This window comes from Phyllostomus discolor, chromosome 4, assembly GCF_004126475.2.
Source record: "Phyllostomus discolor isolate MPI-MPIP mPhyDis1 chromosome 4, mPhyDis1.pri.v3, whole genome shotgun sequence".
NCBI lineage: Eukaryota > Metazoa > Chordata > Mammalia > Chiroptera > Phyllostomidae > Phyllostomus > Phyllostomus discolor.
The window spans coordinates 180,401,913-180,422,099 of record NC_040906.2 but is presented as its reverse complement, the minus strand read 5'-3'; the positions used below and the strand labels follow the sequence as shown (position 1 = coordinate 180,422,099).

Sequence of the window (20,187 nt, the reverse complement as noted above, 5' to 3'; positions counted from 1 at the left end):
TAACCTCATTCTCCTTCAAGGGAGAAATTGAAAGATAAGACAATGGTTCTTATCTCCCCTCCTCTTCCTTCTCCCAGTACACACACATAAATACAATACATCAGAAAAAAGTTAATAGAAGTATGGGTTTCCAAGCTCTGATTCACTAAAATATTTAGGTTTTAGACAAATATTCTCCACATAAAGCAAAAAAAAAAATAAATAAATAAAAAAGAAAGAAAAATCTCTTTCCTTTAAGTTGAGCATAACTAATTAAATCATATCTTTAATTCAATGATACAGATTCCTCAACAAACACCCTCTATTCAAGAGTAATATAATGATCTCTCAACTTTTCTTCCCCCATTGGTCTATTTCTGTCTAATATAAACACTCTCATGAATGGAGATGAATACATGCATATTGAGATGGGTCATAAATGAATTTGGAAAATGTAAATAGAGTTTGTATTCTCTATAAACATTAGTTAAAGTTACCTAAATTCAAAATGTTACTGGTAGAACCAGGCTTCTGCCTGGCCTCTCCCTCATTCTTTTCCCTTAGGAATTTGAACAGGGAAATAAATCTTACACTGTGATCTCCTGCTTATGGAATTGTAGTGGGGTAGGAGCATGCCTGCCTATTAATTTCACCTTGACTTTCAAGTATTTTAATTTTAATTCCAGCTAATAGTTTGCATAGCTAAAGAAAGTTAGTTTTGTTATTTGTCTCTCTTAATGTGGATTTACATTGCAATGTTTTTAAGATTATTGTTTAGTGTGTGTGTGTGTGTGTGTGCACGCACACACACGTGCATTCTGGTATCCATGGGAGACCTGGTACCATGAGAAAAATTCAACAACATATTATTCAAGAGCCTTTAGATTGTGACAGGAAATTAACTCGTATGGGCTTAGGTTAAAAAAAAGTCTTGGTTTTCATACTGAAAATTCCAGCAGTACCAGCTTCAATCATGGCTAGATCTAAGAGACTGCAATGCCGTCATCAGAGCCAATCTGTCTTTACATCTCAGTGCTGCTTGCTTTTTGATTGGCCTTCATTTTGCTTTTATGATTCCTGATAGGAAGCTCAGACTTTATCCTGTAGGCTAGCAGTCTTAGAAAAAAATAAAATAAAACTTGTCTTTCCTACTTGCTGCAGAAAAATTCTTTCGGTTACTTCGATTAGAGCCAAGAGTGATTAACCAATCACCAGTGCCAGATCCCAATACCAATTGGTCAGATCAGGGTCGTGAGTGCACTTCTGATTCCAGGAGTGGGGCTGCTCCACCTAAACCACATGGAATGAAACTGAGGGAAGTTGATCCCTAAGGAAAGTCAAGAGAGTATTACAAGCATAAGGGGAAAAACATTGGGTATGCAAATCAACTCGGCAGCCTACCCTGGCTTCCCCTCATACTAGCTGAGAGGCATGGTGAACAGACTTTAAGCTGCAGAACCCATTATGAACTATTTTCTGCAGGCCCTTCTCTCAAATCTAACTCCCTCCCACTGCCATTATGATCTTACTTTGAACTCACTATCTCGGTTGTTGGGAAATTCCTTGCGGGACGACTATTACATCCCAGGAGTTCCCAGATTGAGAAAATACCATGTAAAACCAACCCGCGTCAGTATCAGGCATTTTTTTTTCTCCCAAGACCAAACTAAAGAGTTTTACTTGCAACAATCTCCAAACGTGCAGCTAAATCTGCAATATCCAAAGACTTTGTGGGTAGGTTTTAATGGGAGCGACATGATAGGTTAATGATAGAAAACGTGGCCCTCAGGAATCAACACTATCTCACCAAGAAAGTCCCAAGTTCCAGGTTGCAAATAGCAGTGAAAAGAGCCGTGACCGAAGGCTGTGCCGAAAGCAGGGCTGAGAGGAGCACATGACCTAGACAAGATTTGCCAAGTCAGTGACTCAGGAGTTGACGTGAGACAAACCCTCTTGTTCGTTATTTTCCAAATAAACTAGAAGGTGACCCTTAGATGCAGGAGGCTGACATTTCAGTTACACAATAATAAAAACTAAAAAATTAGAAGCAACAGCAAAAGGTACAATGAATTATTATTTTCAGATGGGAAAGCTGGGGTGGAATGACTATTTCACAGTGACTATTTTAAGCCTTGAAGACATAGCACAATATTGCAAAGTGATTTGGCATTTTAATAGGCCACAATCAAAGGTTGATTAAAAATTGGAAGCTTGGGCTTCCCTTGGATGAAAATTTGCTTCATCTGCTCTTCAGATGTAACATTTTTATCCCTGCCACCTTAATTTAATATTGTACTCATCAGTTTTCTACACACTACCAATCCAAACTAGATTGGGGCAGAGAGAAAAACTCAAGAACTTCGTGGAAAAGAATAAAAGATAGAGACTTTTTGACCCCCATAAATTACAAAAAATTAGGGATTTAATAATGAAATAATAGTCACTGAGATTCTACAGTGCAGTGTTCTCTATGTCTGTATTAGTTGGAAGGGAGAGAAAGAACTTCTGAAGTCATATAGACATATCCTTGACACTTTGAGAGCTTCCAGTACCCTGTCACAGATTCAGATGCAAAAGATCATTTATGTAAATATGTACTAAACAGAATAAGTGATGTACCAGAAAGAGCACAAATGCAGTGAGATTTTTGTGCGGCAACTGTTTCAATCAGTTGAATTTTCAGACAGTGACCTCAGGAAGTGCCTATCCTTCCTTGAAGCTTGAAGGGCTTATAGGTAATAGGATTATGATTCTGCTTTCATCCCGTGTGAACTCCTTTCCTAGCAAATGTGGAGTGAAAGAACGCTTTCCACCCTCTGAATTTTTCTCACTGTGGTGTTGGTACTGATCATAGACAATCTGCTGAACTTTGGACCCAGCTAATGTGAGCAAATAGAAAGGAATCAAACTTTCAGAGAAATTGTTGACAATTTCCAGCCATCATTAATGTTCAGCGCTCCCTTGGATTTTAGCCACGTTCTTACCTTTAATCACTGGACACCCTTACGATAATGCACTACACCTGGGACTGGGGAAAATTTACCACTTACAGATGGGTTAGTGCTGCAGTTCACTCAGACAGAGTTTTGCATTTATTTTGGGTCCCAGAGGCCTTCCTTTTATAGTGCAGTTATATCCACTAAAATTATAACTTCCAAAATTCTGTTCTATTTTATTGCTCTCACGAAGTATTTATGACCTCTACTGCTTAAGTGGACATTTTTAAAGATTTACTGCTGAAAGCTTTTAGGAGAACCGCATGAGATTGGTGTGGTCAGTGCTGAACTATTAGACTGAGATTCCGTAAGAACTTTTTAATAAGATGCCAACAGCTTGTTCAGTTTTCATTTCTGATATCTGAGAGCAAATCATGTAGACATATGGAAAGTTTATCTTGTGGAGCATCACCATCCAGTAGACTTAATAAGGATCTCATGTTATGAAAATTAATGTAGTGATGTTTTCCCCTAATTTAGTGTAATTTCAGGTAGCCAGAGATTGCATTACTTCCTAATATTTTAGGAATCCAGTTAGTTAATTGTGCCTTTTAAATCTTTTATTCTTATATTCAAGAGAGATCTCTTTTGTCAACTTTTCATATCAGTTTCTTTCTCTGCTAAGTTATTCAGCATTCTTACTTATATAGTAATTTTGGCAGGCAGAATTTCCAGGGAGTGTTACTGGGGAGAGTCCCAGGAAAACATAGGCAAAAGAATTCTCTTGTTCAAACGGCCTTTTCTGCCAGGTTGAAAGATTTCACATAATCTAGACTAGAGCATACCAGAGAAAGGAGTACCTGTTTCAACTATTCCTAAAAGCCTGGGCTGAGAAGAGTATTGGCTAGGGGAAGCCTGAATCTTTGCCACACGCTGTCACCAGAGAAAAAGACAACTGGTCATTTCTTGTTATATTCTCAGCACCTCCTGGTCTCCTCATCCCGTTTCTGTCACTTCCATGGGCACAAAAACCGCCAATTGTACCCTTGTTCTAAATACATAGCTATGTGTGCAAATAGGAATATTAAAAGGGCATGCTTGTTCACCATGACTTCTGGGGCTGACAAAATATAAAATTCTTTCTCTCTCTCTTTCTACTCCACCCCTACATGGCTGGCTATGTACACCGACACTGCATGCATATAATTTTCAACAAAGTAATTTGATCTCACAATAATTTCTAAGAAATGCTTTATGTTTCACTGGCCTTATTAGCTGTGACATGGTAAAATTCAATAATAGACCCCAATCCCGCTGAGTCACTTGGTGACACCATTAGCCACTCAACTGTCCCAGCCTGAAGACAGAAAATGGCCCTTCCAGATGCTCAGGTCACCCCAGGCCAGTCTTCTCAGAGTTGCATGGATTCACTGCCTTCCCCAGAACCAGAAACAGGAACTTCCAAGCATCTCTCATCTAGTCACACTAGGGAGGATGGTGGGAGGAGGAGAAGGAAGATGAAAGAGACATATTAAACCTATTTGGGCACATGATTTCTCAACTACCCCCACCTCTTCCTCTACGTCTTGGGCCTCCACCCACGCTCCCTCTATTAAAGCCACAGTGAGCAACTACTTCATGAACACATCATGCTTTTGCGGCTTCATGCTCTGCAAAATATGGTTTATCTCAGGCTAGGGAGTACCCAGTTGTCCTTAGGCACTTACTCAAGTGTTAAATCCTCTGACAACACCCCTGACTCTCCAGACAGAACTCATCATTCCTCCCTCCGAGCACCTCTGGTACTTATACTCATTAACTCAGGACTTTATTGTAATGTTTCTGTGCTTTTATCAAGTTCTTCCACAAGGCTACAAATTTTTGAGTTCAGAAGTCATGTTTTTATTTAATTTTTTCATCCTAGAAATCACCTCTCTTTTTTCCTGGCTCTAGTGTCTAATAGGATGAATGCTTTGCCCAGGGAAGGTACTACATAACATAGTATTGAATGGTTGATGAATAAAAAAAAAGGCAGAGAAACTAAAGTAAGCGAAGGACACACATGCTCTCTAGCACCCAGCCATAGATCTAAATCTGTGAGTAGTCTTGAATGCCTGAAAAGTGGTTGATCAGAAGTATCCAAAAGATGCCAAGGCTAGTAAGTCCCTTTATTTCTCTCATTCTTTTCCTCCTCTAAACCTTAACCTTAATGAATGCTGCCTTAATTCTAAGACTATTTTTTCCTGTATCCTTTAATGATCTTTTCCTGTCTCAGATCTCTGGACCCTTCCTTTTGTCTTCTTATTATGTTTAAATTTGCAGACAACTCATGGAAATAAACATGTACTCAAAGTCCAGAGAATCTAAGAATCTGCTACCCCAAGCCCTCCTGCCTGCAATACTTGACTCCAGAATACTGAGCCCAGAGTATGTACTCAGTCAATCTCATTGAAGAAAAGAAGGTGGAAAGAAATCCAACAGTGGTGCCCAGCAGGGGCAGTCGTGAATCACACACATGACCAAAAGAAGCCCATTTTATCTCAAATAAGTTCCCAAGCCATTGTGCCTTAACCCAATTTCCTGTGCAAATTATGTGATGGTGATGCAAAAATGACCAAATGCCATATAGTTTTACAATAAAATCATTCATAATATTAAATGTTGACTAGAAAAAATAACTGAGAAATAAAAATATTTTAATTTCAAGCTAACAATTTCTGGATGTTTAGTATTTTGCCCAGTATTATTCTAGGGGGTTTGCATATATCATATAATTTAGTTACCACTACAATACAATAAAGAGGTTTAGCTATTGCTCCATTTTGCAATGAAGGAAGGGTTAAATAAGTTGTTATAGCTCATACTAGTTGGTAAGTGGTAGAGATGGGTTTCAAAAGGCCAGCAGCCTGGTTTCAGAGTCTGCCATTTTATGCTGATACAGTCTCTTCAAATATTAACAAAAAGCTCAATTTTAATGTAATATTATGAAAGCAATGTTAACAGGTTAATTTATTATTTATGAATTATATTTAGCAGCATAAATACCTAGCAACACATCATTATCTAGGTACTAAATAAGCTACTGTGATTTTTTAAATTAGTTAAATTTATTGTGATGACATTAATTCATAAGATTATTCAGGTTTCAAGTGTACATTTCCATGATACATAATTTGTATATCACACTGTGTGCCCAGCACACAAATGATCTTGTATAACCATATATTTGGCTCCCTTTACCCTCTTCTACACCACACTGTTCTCTGATAATCACCATACCAGTCTGTGTCTATGAGTTTTAGTTTTATATTCCGCATATGAGTGAAATCATATGGTTCTTAGCTTTTTCTGCCTTACTTATTTTGCTTAGCATAATATTCTAAAGGTCCACCCATATTGTTGTAAATGGCTGTATGTCATATTTGTTTATGACTGAGTAGTATTCCAATATATACATATATATGTACCACATCATTTTTTATCAAATCCTCTACTGAAGGATGCCTCAGTAATCTCCACATCTTGGTTACTGTGAATATAGGGGCACATATATCTTTGAGAATAAATTTTTTTATTGTTGCTCGAGTACAATTGTCTCCATTTCCCCCACCACCACTCCCACCCACCCCAGCCATCCCCACCTCCTATCCTCAGTCCTACCCCCCTTTGGTGCCCTTTGGGGCTTTGCCTATGTGTCCTTTATATGTGTTCCTTGACTACCCTTCCCTCTTTCCCCCTTTTATCCTCTCCCACCTCCCCTCTGGTTACTGTCAGTTTGTTCTTAATTTTAATGTCTCTGGTTATATTTTGCTTGCTTGTTTGTTTTGTTGATTAGGTTCCTCTCACAGGTGAGGTCTTATGGTATTTGTCTTTCACTGTCTGGCCTGCTTCACTTAGCATAATGCTCTCTACTTCCATCCATGCTATTGTGGAGGGTAGGAACTCCTTTCTTTGTGCTGCATAGTATTCCATTGTGTAAATGTACCACAGTTTTTTAATCCACTCATTTACTGATGGGCACTTAGGTTGCTTCCAACACTTGGCATGCAACAATATTTTTACTGATATGTTCACTAGAACAAGGGACATAAAAGAAAGAATAAACAAATGGACTTCATCAAAATAAAAAGTTTCTGTGCAGCTAAAGAAAACATCAGCCAAATGAACAGAAAACAACTGTATGGGAAAATATGCTTGCCAATGATACCTAAGACAAGGGTTTGATCTCCAAAATATATGATTAACTCACAGGACTCCAATCCAAGAAGACAATCCAATTAAAAAATGAGCAACAGACCTGAACAGACAATTCTCCAAGGAGGGCATATAGAGGACCGACAGACATATGAAAGGATGCTGAGCATCACTAGCCATCAGAGAGATTCAAATTAAAACTACAATGAGATACTACTTTACACCAGCCAGAATGACCATCGTAACCAAATCAACCAACAACAAGTGCTGGTGAGGATGTGGAGAAAAGGGAGCCCTAGTGCACTGTTGGTGGGAGTGCAGACTGGTGCAGCCACTGTGGAAAACAGTGTGGAAGTTCCTAAGAAAACTAAAAATTGAACTGCCTTTTGATATTGGCAATTCCACTGCTGAGATTATACCCTAAGCATCCTGAAACACCAATTCAAAATAACCTATGCACCCCTACGTTCATAGAGAATAAATGTTTTTTTAAAAATTGGGTAAATACCCAGAAGAGGGATTGTCGGGTCAGCTATTGTGATTTTAATTTTATAAAATAGTAAAATGTATGTATATAAAAATCAGTGTTCACAATTTAAAGCTCATGCTATATAATTTCTCAATTTCTATGATTCATATTTTATAAATGCTGAATTTAAGGAACAAAAATATTTGACTAATGAGCACAGTTTGGTTTAAAAGTTCACACCAGAATTTCTGAATCCAGATTTCTCCTTCTTCACTTTCATAAAACCATGTTGTAGAGCATTGGCTTTTATGTTGGATTTTTATACAAATACTAAGATCTTTAATGTAACTATAGAAGAATTTGTAACTTCAAATGACTGAGCAGTTATAGAATGAAACCTGAGAGACTCAGTGAGGTTTGAAGGCAAATGACTGAGGCACTCTTAAAACTAATAACTGAATTGTATTTCATGCTTCTTTTACATCAGAAACTGTTCTGTTTTATTTATGTATTAACTCCTTACATTCTCTAAAAATTCTAAGGTGTATTTATAAGTGTTATCTTCATTTTCCAAATGAGGAAACTAAGGTTAAGATGAGTAACTTGCCCAAAGTTACATAGCAAATACTCAGGCAAGTGAGGACCATGGCTGGAATATAGCAGTTTGTGCTTTAATCACTAAATATACTGCTTTGCTATGCCCATGACCATTAATTTATAGTCAGGAAAATTTAGCCAATATGAAATATAATTATTAGCCCAAGACCTTTAGTTAGTCAGGTGAATGGCTAAGTTATATCTCAGAATTTGGGACTCTTTATTCTCTATGACAAGTAACCAAAGTTTTATACAGTCTTCCAGGATATTCTGGATATTAAAACACGAAGCTTTAAGTTTGGGTAAGAATAAAATTTTTTTAAGTTTTAATTTTTTCCTTTATAGTAGATCACAAGATAAAGAGACTATAGTATTCAGTGCTATTCTGTCCTCAATAGCATTACAACTATGCAGTTTGTGGTAAAGTATCAATTTCAGGAAACTTCTTTTGACCAAATATCATTCTTATGAAGAACATTTTCAAGTCACACATCTTTAATTTTGGTATACAAGGAATGTGGGCTTTAGCGGAGTGGCAGTGGGAATGACCAGTACCATCTGTCAAGGCTTGTCTGGTAGCTACTCTTTCCCTGAAAAAGAACATCTCTTTTTTCCTTCTTACTTTATTCCCTCTTTCATTTTCATCTAGCTATTTATTCTCTCCACCCATGGTCTTTAATCTTGTTCTAGCTGATAAGGCAAGTCCTCTTGGTTAGTCAAAGTCTTAGAAGACAGCTGCAGCTTTGTGGGTCATGTCAGCATTGGTGGAAGTGGGATCTGTACAGAGAAGGGGAGAGAAGTAGATCATTTGTAATAAGGATGGCATGTAACCACTTATGTGTTTTTCTAACCAACAGTTCAGGGTGTTTTGAAGTTAGTAGATGAGGAGAAAGAAAAGAAATATTTTAAGCCAAAAAAGTGGGTTAGTTAAAAATGGGTGGAAAAATTAAAAATCTACAGATAGATCATGGTCAACAGATGGGAGAAATACTGCAAAAAGATGATTAAATAAAAAACTATGGAAAAGTGAGAAAAAATGGAAAAGAAGGTAAGAAATACAATACAACAGACTCAAGTGAAAATGATATGTGTTTCAGTCATAGGCACCTAGATTTTAAAGTTCATTTCCATGAGCGCAGGACTGGTGGATGACTGGGGATTGATTAGTAGGGGAGAGACGTTCTTTTAGGAAGATTCCATCCTATCCGTTTAACCACAGAAGCAGAATTAATGGGCTTGCTGCCCTTGGGACACATTTTGTCTCTTTCCTGTATGTGCAAAGCCTAGGAAAAGAAAAAAATGTTGGCAACAGCTATCAATACTTAAAACTGTGTGCTTACTGTGTGGGTTTGCGTAGGTTAAACAGTGAAGTGTTTCTGGGGTCTTGTAACAAAACTTGGGTGAAAGGAGCTACTGGAAATTTGGCCAAAAGCAGAGTTTATGAGAATCTGCTATACGACACAAGATCTATGCTGTTCCACTTAATTAGAGCAATCCAGGACCTTACTGAACAGCTTAGCATTTAAAACGTCTATTTGTGTTATCTGACACTTTGTTATTGGGGCTTTTATTGGTATGTTATAAATTATAAAATATATTTGGTACATGAGTATATATCTGCATAGGTTTATCTTCATATAAATAAAGCCAGCTAACTCAGAACAATTTTCTAATTCTTGACTGGATTATAATTCTACCTGTCTTAGCTCACGGTGCCATGACAAAATACCACAAACAGGCTGTTTTAATCAACCCAAATTAATTTCTTACAGTTCTGGAGGCTGGAAGTCTGAGATCAGGGTGTCAGTATGGTCATCTTCTGATGAGATCACTCTCTCTGCCTTGGCGACAATCTCACTGTGTGCTCTCGTGGACTTTCCTTGGAGCAGGGAGTGGCAGCAGGAGCAAAAGGACTTGGATTTCTCTTCTCATGAGGGCACTAACCCCATCATGAGAACCCCATCCTCATTACCTCATCAGCTTAATACCCCTTTAATGCCCATCTCCAAATGCCATCACATTGGGGGTGAGGGCAACATATGAACCTTGGAAACACTATTAAGTCCATAGCACTACCCTCCAAAGTGTTATCTCTGACCTCTCATGTCCACAGAACATATTGAAGCACAGTGTTATAGTTATTTACTATTGTATTATTTGGAAAGGTAGGAATAAATAGAAATGCCAAGATATACAATGTTTTTTTTTTAACCAAGAAATACTTAGAGAATAAAAAAGTGTAGGTTGCAAACTTGAAGTGTGAACCATGCCACACCAACCAGCAAGGGTCCAAACAGTATTAATATAACCACTTTCTAACTTCTCCAAAAAAGGCTTTTCTTTTATTCTGTGTCTGACAGCAATGGTTTACACAGAAATCTGTATTTTCTCTCACTTTGTTTGGAGCATTCTAATGCAGCATCTTTGACAAATCTTTGAGGACAGTCACGCAGTCATTAATGGCAATATCTTATAAGCCAATAAATTACTAAGAGATCCTGTTATGATGAGCTTGGTATTATGGATTATACCCTCCTCAGTACTATTACAGATACTTTGTACAAGAGTTCTGATTTTGCTCTTGTATTCTAGAGTAGTTATTCTAGAAATTTATCTACTAAATTTCCTTTTAAAGCATTTTTAGCATACTTCAGGCATAATGACAAACATAACACATGTGAAAACATATCATACTATAGTACAAAAAATACTACTATATATTTATAAGTGATTAAGGCCTATCAATTGAATTCAATAGTTGTCCATTATTTATTGAGTTGTACATTCCACAATCTCAACTGAGTATTTGTAATTCTTCTCTGAATCTCTATATATTAAAATAATGCATATATGCACATGACTTCATGCATATAACATGCAAATGTGTGTACACACATGTGTATGCATGCATACACATATGTGTACACGCACGTGTGCGTGTATACATGTATATCCCATACCTGTATCTATACTTATAACAACATCTGCACCTATACTTAGCATTTTTAAAAGTCAGAATAAAATTGTTTATTGTGTATTGCAGGGCACTGCTGACAGCTGAACTAGGAAAGGTAAATATGGATGTTTGTTTTCTCCATCCTTCTTCTATTACTACAATTTTAACATTGAGAACTTAGTTTTCCAACATCTAACACACTCCTGAAGATAATTAAAGAGCCATAATGGCAGATGTAGTGGGCACAGTGTACTTAGAGACCTGGGCTGTGCAGAAACTGAAGAATAAACTTGGTGAAAATACCCTGGTCTATGTGAAATATTCTATATCTCTTCCCCTTTCAGGCAGAATTAGTTGCTACCTCTTCTGTTTTGAGGGGTCTTATAAATTGTGAATTATTAAATTTATTTTATTTAAAGATCTAAATCCTCTGATTTCAGTAAACAAACTTCTTTATTCTCCATTAAATAAGAATTGTTAAGTGTGAGGTACAAAGCCTCTATATTTTTATATTTTATCTACTGTTGATTTCTTATGGGCATACTATAGTCTTAAATTGTAATACAAAATTTCTTAATTTCTTTCAATATTTCTCCCAGTTTATATATAGTCTAAACTATGCTATTTATTATTATACATTTTATTACAGCATAGCTTTCAAAAACATGAAATGTCACTCTGACATTTAAATACTTTTAAGTCTAAAGTTGTTTTGCCTTATATTAACTTTACCACACTGCTTATCTGTTGTTTTTGTTTGTCTTTTATATTTTTTCTAGCTCATGATAGAATTGCATATAGCCTGAATTTTGAAACTTTATCAGATTATCTCTGTATTTTAATGATCACTTCAACACTTTAACATTTGTGTGTCTGTGATTAATAATGTGTTTAATTTACTTGTCAAATTCCAAAATTTTCTCTTTCCCTCTTTTTGTTAAATAGACAAATTTGTTGACAATAGAAGAAATAGATGATGTGAAATGTTCTTGCCACATGATCTTTTTTCTCTTGTGGATTTGGCAATTTACACAACTAATTTGTATATATTAGTCATAAAATGTTAACTTATGTTAAACTTATTTCTATCAGTTTTTGTTTAGATCTAATTTACAAGTTTACTATTATTTATTATAATTGCATGTCTCTATATACCATAGTATGTATTAATATTTGTATTCATTTAGTTGAATTTATATACTCTCTGTGAAAGCTAAGAACCTTAGAACATTACAACCTGTCTCCCCAAAGCTCATACTCCTGTACATCTACCAATTTATTATGTGAAATCATCATAGATTTTAATTCCAGAAAATTGATTCCTATTTGTTATTCTATGTTATACTACAACAACAATTTAAACTTCACTAAGATTATTGATTTCTTGCTCATCACTTTTTCTGGCATCCTACTTCTTCCCACATCTTTTTCCTGTGTTAGGCTTAAGAGTATTTTTTTTAAGGCAACAGCTGTGGGTGGTAAACTTTCTGATGCATCGCACATGTGAAAATGTCATTGGTTTGACCTCCAATTTGAATATTCAGTTAAGTATAGTATTTTAGTTTTAAAATCTTTTCTTGTGACTATATTAAAAATATAGCTTTATTATCATCTGATTTGTTGGGGTTTTTTTGGTAGATAACCTATATTTTCTACTCTAAAATCTTGTAGGCTTTTCTTTTCATGTTCAGAGAAATTCTGAAACCTCAGCATGGTGGCCTAGGAACATGTCTATTTTTGATTCATCTTGCTTGCTACTACATATGCTCTTTCAGTTGTGCCTTTAGAGTCAAAATTTTCTTCTATAATTTATGTGATTTCTTTGTCATCTCTCCCATTCCAGTTCTTTTGTTCCTTCTGGAAATCTTATTAAATAGATGTTGGAATTTGTTTTCCTTGTCTATTAACTTTTCTGTTGTTCTTTCCATTTCTTTGTTCTTTTGTGCTGTGATCTGAGAGATTTCCTTGGCTCCATCTTCAGCTCATGGGTGTACTATCTAGCTGTGCTTATTCATGGTTCAATTTATCTCTAGATTTTTTCTGTTGTTTGTTTATTTGTTTGTTATGCTTCAAGTACATTAGCTATCATTTATGCAAAATCTATTTTCTTTATTTTGTAGATACAGAATTCTCAAAGAGCTGAGGATAATTTTAAATGTTTTTATTGTATTGTCTTTTTTGTTATTTTTATAGTTATTTGTTTATTTGCTTGCATAGTTTCTTTGTTTTGATTTTTCTCACATTATCGATAATTTCTTTTGCTTTCTGAAAATTTTATATTTAGCTATTCCTGCATACCTGAGTAGGGTTTCTAGTTATGTTTATCATAAATTCTTTAGTGAATTTGGGTAAAAGGTTAAAATATTTCATATTATGTAAACTAACAATGGACTGCTTTCTTATTTTCAAAATCTACAGATTTTATATATTTTAAATATAAATATATTTTATTTCATTATATTTTAGACCAAAGAGCATTTGGACATATATGTTCCATCCTCCATATTGATCTAATTCTCTTTTAGTGGTCTGAAATTGTCCATATAAAGATCATTATATTCTCTCTTACTGTATTCATTGATAGATATGGGTGCAGATATGGTTACAAATACAAGTATTTGTTTTTTCATGGTACCATAGTCATAAGAAGAGGTAGAGATATGTGTTTATTCTTCCACATTGATCTAATCTTCTCTGAGTATTTTGTAACTGTTAAAATGATGATTAGCAAATTTACTACTCTGGATCACAGCTCTTAAATATGTATACTGAATCTTATTTTCTTTGTACTCCATATATGCTTTGATGTCAGATATATCAGAATTCTCGTGCTTCGCTGTGAGAACATAAGAAGGTGCAACCAACTGTGAAAACACTATAGTTGTTCCTCAAGAAATTAAAAATAGAATTACCATTTGATCCAGCCATTTTTCCTTTGGATGTGTACCCAAAGGAACTGAAAACAAAGACTCAGATAGATATTTGCACACTTATGTTCATACTAGCATTATTCACAATACCCAAAAGGTAGATGCAGCCCAAGTATGATATTTATCAATAGATGAATGGATAAACAAAATGTGATGTACACATACAATGGAGTATTATTCAGCCTTAAAAAAGAAATTCTGTCATATGCTACAATATGGCTAAATCTTAAAGAAATCATGCTAAGTGAAATAAGACAGTCACAAAAAGACAATTACTGCATGTTTCCAATTATATGAGGTACCTAGAGTAGTCAAAATCATAGAGACAAAAAGTGGAAGGATGTTTGCCAGGGGCTGAAAAGAGGAGGAAATGAAAATTTGTTGTTTAGTAAGTGTAGATTTTCAGATGGGGAAGATAAAAATGTTATGGAGATAGAAGGTGGTGATAGCCAAATAGCATGCATGAATGCATTTAATACCACAGGACTGTCCACTTAAAAATGATAAAATTTATGTTATATATATTTTTACCACACACACATAAAAGAACTCGGAAATGTTAAGTAATGTTCCTAAATTCTGCTGTTGGTAAATGGTAAAGTGAGAATTCTAATCCAGACACATCTTCAATCAGCAAACTTTACTGAGTTCCTGCTATATGTCAGGCACCTGTGCTAGTGCTAGGTTATCGGAGAACAAGAGAAAGAATCCTGCCATTTGGAACTTACACATTAAAGTTGGAGGATAGAGACAAGAAATCAAAATAATTTAAGTATAAATTATGTGGTATATGAGAAAGTGATAAATGCTAGCAATAAAAAGAAAATTGGAACAAGGTAAGAGAAATTGAGGTTGCCAGTGTAACTGACTTCTAGACTTAGCTTTTATCCGTAAACCAATACTGTCTGTCGAGATATAATATTTCAGAAAAATATGGAGTTTTCTTTATTGTGGATGTGTTTTTGTTATATCTGTTTTAGTTATTCTGCAAGTAATTTTTTAAGAAAGTAAAAATAAAGCATGTTTAATTTCTCTAAGAACCTGTATTGAGCTCTTTAGAACAATGCACTGAAATAATATTTCTCCTCTAAGAAAACCTCAGCATGTAGGTTACTGTCCTTTTTATAAATCTAGGAAATAAAAGCCATGTGGGATGTGGAAAAGACTCATGCACCTTACATGAGCAAAATGCTCTAGAGCAATACATGAATTCTCAAACTTCCAAATATTGTTATAATATATGCTCTTTTTCCCCCCACTATATACAAAGAGGATTTTGGAACACCCATACTTGCTCTAAGTGCACACGAAGACCTTAGTTTCCATTCTCATAATGGAAAGGAGGAAAAGAAGAACCAACTTCTTCCCATCCCAGTGCCAGTGGAAGCACAGTAGCTCTAACCTCATATGATCAGTTGGTGTCCTTACAACTAGCCATTTGATACAGGTACCCTGAAGTTTTCTTGACTTCAGTATTTTTTCTCTACTGGTAAAATAATTCTTTCCTTTTCATATTCATAAATATGTGAGTTCAATAAATGGTGAAAACTTGAAGACCAAACAACGTACATAATTTACAGCCACTGCCAGTGTAACAGATCTGAATTTACTCACCACAAGAAAATGTTCAAGTTGAATATGAATTAGGTCACCCACTGGTGTGTAAGAGTAGAAAGATAGACAGGTAGACAGAGATGTATGTCTGTACATACTGAGGCACTGCCTTGTCCCACGCTGGAGCTAAGTATGCCTACTCTAGGAGGATGTGACTGCTGGTTTGCAAGACTGAAAACTCAATTCATGAGGCAGCTTCAAAAATTAATGCAGTATATTTATATTTCATATCTATTATAGTATATTACAACTATATATACAGTTGTTTGAATCTCCCTTTATATTGTGAGTTATTAGAAGATAGAGTCTAAAAAACAGAAATCTTACTCAGCTAATGTCCTTAGTGTTTAGGGCAATAGTTGGCATATAGATCAGGTAGAATATTATAGTAGGTATCTTGTGGAGAATTCACTGTTGAAAGCCTGAGTGGTCAAGGTTTGTAATTTGATAGAGGCAACTTGTGATAGCAAAGGAGGCTTGCTCGGGAGAGAATTTGGGAAAGGCTTAGAGATGCCTGGTACCAGCCAAGAAGACAAAGATTCAGGACATGGCTTTAATATCTGCACATGTGCTGGTACACTACTTTATATCCATACTGGGTTTTGTCTAGGAAACTCTTAGTTATGTAGAGCAAAAATCAGAAACCAGTATCTGGGGAAAGGGAGTTCAAACTTAAAGGCCTATGTATTGTGATGCCACAAATAAGACAGGGAAAGGACAGAGAGAATAAATTGAAACAGAATGAATCAGGAAAAAAGTGGGGAGGGAAGAATAAAACACAATGTTAAAGTATAAAGCTGACTCAAACACAATAGAACAAGCCGAGAGAGAGAGAGAGAGAGAGAGAGAGAGAGAGAGAGAGAGAGAGAGAGAGAATATATGTCAATAGGAAATGTTAAAATGGCAGCACTGACCCTACAGAAGTGTTCTAGGAGATGGTCCTATATATTATAAGATATTACATGATGATTTCCACACATCTACCATGAAACACAACAGAAAGGTGTAGTATTGTAGATGATTAGGCCTCATATGACCAAAATACAGCCAAGCAAGGACACCAACTTGGACACCTTGGCTACCCATGCCCAGCGTACGACAGTCCTCTACAGAGAGCTGCCGCAGTCATCCCGAGAGCAGTCCTCTGCTGCAGAGCACTCTTCCCGCCTCAGCGTCAGATTCCCTTGCTCTCATATGCTTCCCCTTCTTTTCCAGATTATTTGGTTAGCCCTTCAGAAGGCTGACGCAGATAGTCTGTGTGGATTGAGCTTCAGCTCAAGATGCGGCCTTCTGTATTTTTATTCTTACCTTCAAGCCCTGCAGCCTGCTGGAAAGTGATACCGCTCATTGTCATCTACTCTAATGTCCCGAGACACAAGAGCCCCGGTAGAGTACACTATATATCCAAAATTCTAGTTATTTGGGAAACCAATGTCTTAAAATTTTTAAAATTACATGTACATGTTTCTGTTCATGCACAGTTTAGTTCACAGGATAAACAAATAGCTTTGATAAGCTCCTTTTCAGACATGATGAGTTTGGTGTAAGCAGGTAAGACTGCCCTGTAGGCAGATCAGTTTAAGGGTCTAGAGTTCAGGTGAAGGTTTAAGCAGAGGAAACCAAGTTAGGAACTACCATCCTCCAGTTGCTCCTCTCTGCTCTTCTTCTCACACACTTTTAGTTATCTTTATAAGACACAGATATAACCATGTCATTGCCTATATACAAAAACTTCAACAAACTTCTATAATATAAAAAAATAAAGCTTAAATATTTTAATATAAACATTCAAATACCAAGGTTTGGCTTTTTCTAGTTTCATCTAATGGGCACAGCATCAGCCCACGTGCTCATTTATTTTCCTACAAACACCTGGGGACTAGCTCATCTGCAGACCTTTGTGTAAATTGCATTTTCCCCTAAACAGTCAATTTCTCCATCAAGGCCCTTGTAAAATGTTTGTTCCTCTAAGAATTCCTCTATACTGTGTAATAGTTAAATCTTTATTTGCTATGAAGCCGTTTGTATAGCAAGTTGTTCCTCCATTTTGTCACTATATCTATTTATGAACTTACTGCTAAACATTTTTATTTGGTCTCTCAAGAAATCAGAATAACATATTTAAGATACATTCTGAATTGTTTGTGGGCTTTGAAGTATTCAGAAGGAAAAGGATCTCTCCTCTTTTATTCCAGTGAAGTAATTAATCTCCATGAGGAAGAGGCTCTGAATGAGAAACAGGGAAGACTGTAGGAAGAATACACTTCCTTAGTTCTAGGGTGGATCACACCCGCTAGCCTGAGGGAAAGTAAGTAAAGTTTGTGCTTATAAAGTGATAGGAGACAATTGAATAGTTAATTAATGATTTAACAGATGACTCCAGGGACCTGAGCTATTTTGAGACTGAGGGGGAGGAGGAAAGCAGCTATGGCTTTTTTTGTAAGCTATAAAGGAAAAAAATATATTTTTGTTAAAAAATTCAAAAACCAAAAATGAAGCCTAGCCTATTTAGTAGAATGGGATTGTAAGAGAACTTGCTGTATAAAGAGAATACCAGCATACCAGTTCAGGTGAAGCATCATGGGCATTGGTCAATAGAGTCAGGCAAAGATTAGAACTTCAGTGAATGTTTGGTAATTTTGGATCACTATTTTACTAATTATAAATTCCATTGTATTGACTTGTTATGACTTATTTAAGGATGACTTAGGTATTGAGTATTTAAGAATCTTTTTACTTTTCACTATTATAAACATCTCAATAGTCAACTTCTTTGTACATCTTTGTAATAGTCTATCTCTCTTGTTTTCTAGAAGAGGCACTTCTGAGGTAAGACTAGAAGCATATTAGGCTCATAGGAGCCAGACATAATCATGGCCCTACTCCAAGTTCTCATCTTTCCTTAAATTAGAAAAAATGTTGGATTGCTACAACAGCCTATTAATTAATCTCACCGCTTCCAGTCTTGCACCCCTCCAATCCATTCCCTATGTTAAGCCAAAGTAAACTTGCCAAATATAAATCTGATCCTGTCCTCCCTACTAAACCTCAGACAATGGTTCCTCAATGTGTCATGTATAGATTCAAGAATACTTTAAGACTTTTAATACATGTTACCAAATTGCTTGCAGAAAGGTTGCAGCAATTTATACATTTCCATAAGCAGTGTACAAAATACGGACCTTACCATGGCTTCACCAACATATGGTTTTCTCATTTGTCACACATATTGTAATGATCGACTACTGTCTGTCTGTCTCATTAATGTATTAATTTCTTACAATGAGGAATGCCATCCTATTCATCATTGGAGAATGCCCAATGCAATGTTAGTGAACAATGAATAAATTAATTCTACCTGACACAAGCATTTCATCTGTATGTAGAATTTAAGATCCTTTTCTCTGCTGAGATTTAGGCTCAGACAAGGTCAAGGCCAGGAACTGAGGGTTCAAACAAAGGCTGAGGTATTCAACATGTAACCAAAGGTCAGAGTAGGTAACACACAAACCGTTAGTTTGGAACATGGGACAAAAACTGACCTCCTATCAAACAGTTTCATACAGAAGTCAGGCATGGTCGTGGAGGGCCCATTCACTCACATGAGAACCTACTGACTATGGATTCCCTTTAAGGTAGTGTGTCCATCAAACCTTAATATGTAGTAGAAAAATTACTGGATGCTGATTTGGAAAATCTGGCTTGGGTCCTAGTATTCTGCATTTATAACAAACTTCCAGATAATGGTACTGATACAGGGACCACACTTTGAGTAGGGATCTTCAAGCATATTTTCCGTTTCTTCATCTGCCTCATGAGAATTTTCCTACTTCAAAATCTTGTGAGACTGAGATATTAAAACTCCGGGCAATGTACCTGGTTATAGAAGTACTTCATGCTCCTTGTAAAATTATTGTTTCATCCTTTCCAGTGGGTCTCCAACTTGGCTACACATTAAAGTTACCTGAGGAGCTTTTAAAACATACTGATGGTAAGGCCTCACCCAAACCAATTAAGCCAAAATCTTTTGGTTTAATAGAGACCAGAAATGGGTATTTTTGTAAAGCTTCATAGATGACTTTATTAGACAAGCAAAGTTGAATTGATGCCAAAGGTGTTTTTATCAATTTTTCAATTATTTCCAAGGGTCTTTGAATATTTTATTTCTTTGTGTTGCTAGGTTTGGTGGCTGCTTTTAAACATCTCCTATAAAGTGACTGTGTGCTGATGAATTGAGGGTACACCTGAACTCCGAGTGTGGGGCTCCAGGCTCTCTTCTTGTTGGACACCAGGCACCTCACAAAGGTATAGGGCAGTGACTCGTGGGGATCCACTCAAATTTTAGGACATATAAAGGGGTCTCCAGCCCAGCAGAGTGTCAGAAATTAGACCCAACTCTGGATCTTTGCACATATACAGATTCCCAGGCCCCATCAATGGGTGAACAAGGCTGTTTAAAAATGTTTGTTTCTTGTGATTCTGATGCCCACCAAGTTCCAAGTTTGAGATTGT

The 20,187-nt window shown here is 36.1% G+C and overlaps 1 long non-coding RNA gene across 1 annotated transcript in view; it reads left to right on the top strand.

The window, feature by feature from the left end:
- Positions 1–11,247, top strand: part of LOC118499924 — an 88,159-nt gene extending 76,912 nt beyond the window's left edge. The window contains exon 3 of the long non-coding RNA XR_004902462.1: positions 11,219–11,247. This is a non-coding gene — a long non-coding RNA (uncharacterized LOC118499924). The remainder of the gene's footprint in view (positions 1–11,218) is intronic.
- Positions 11,248–20,187: the final 8,940 nt, after the last annotated feature.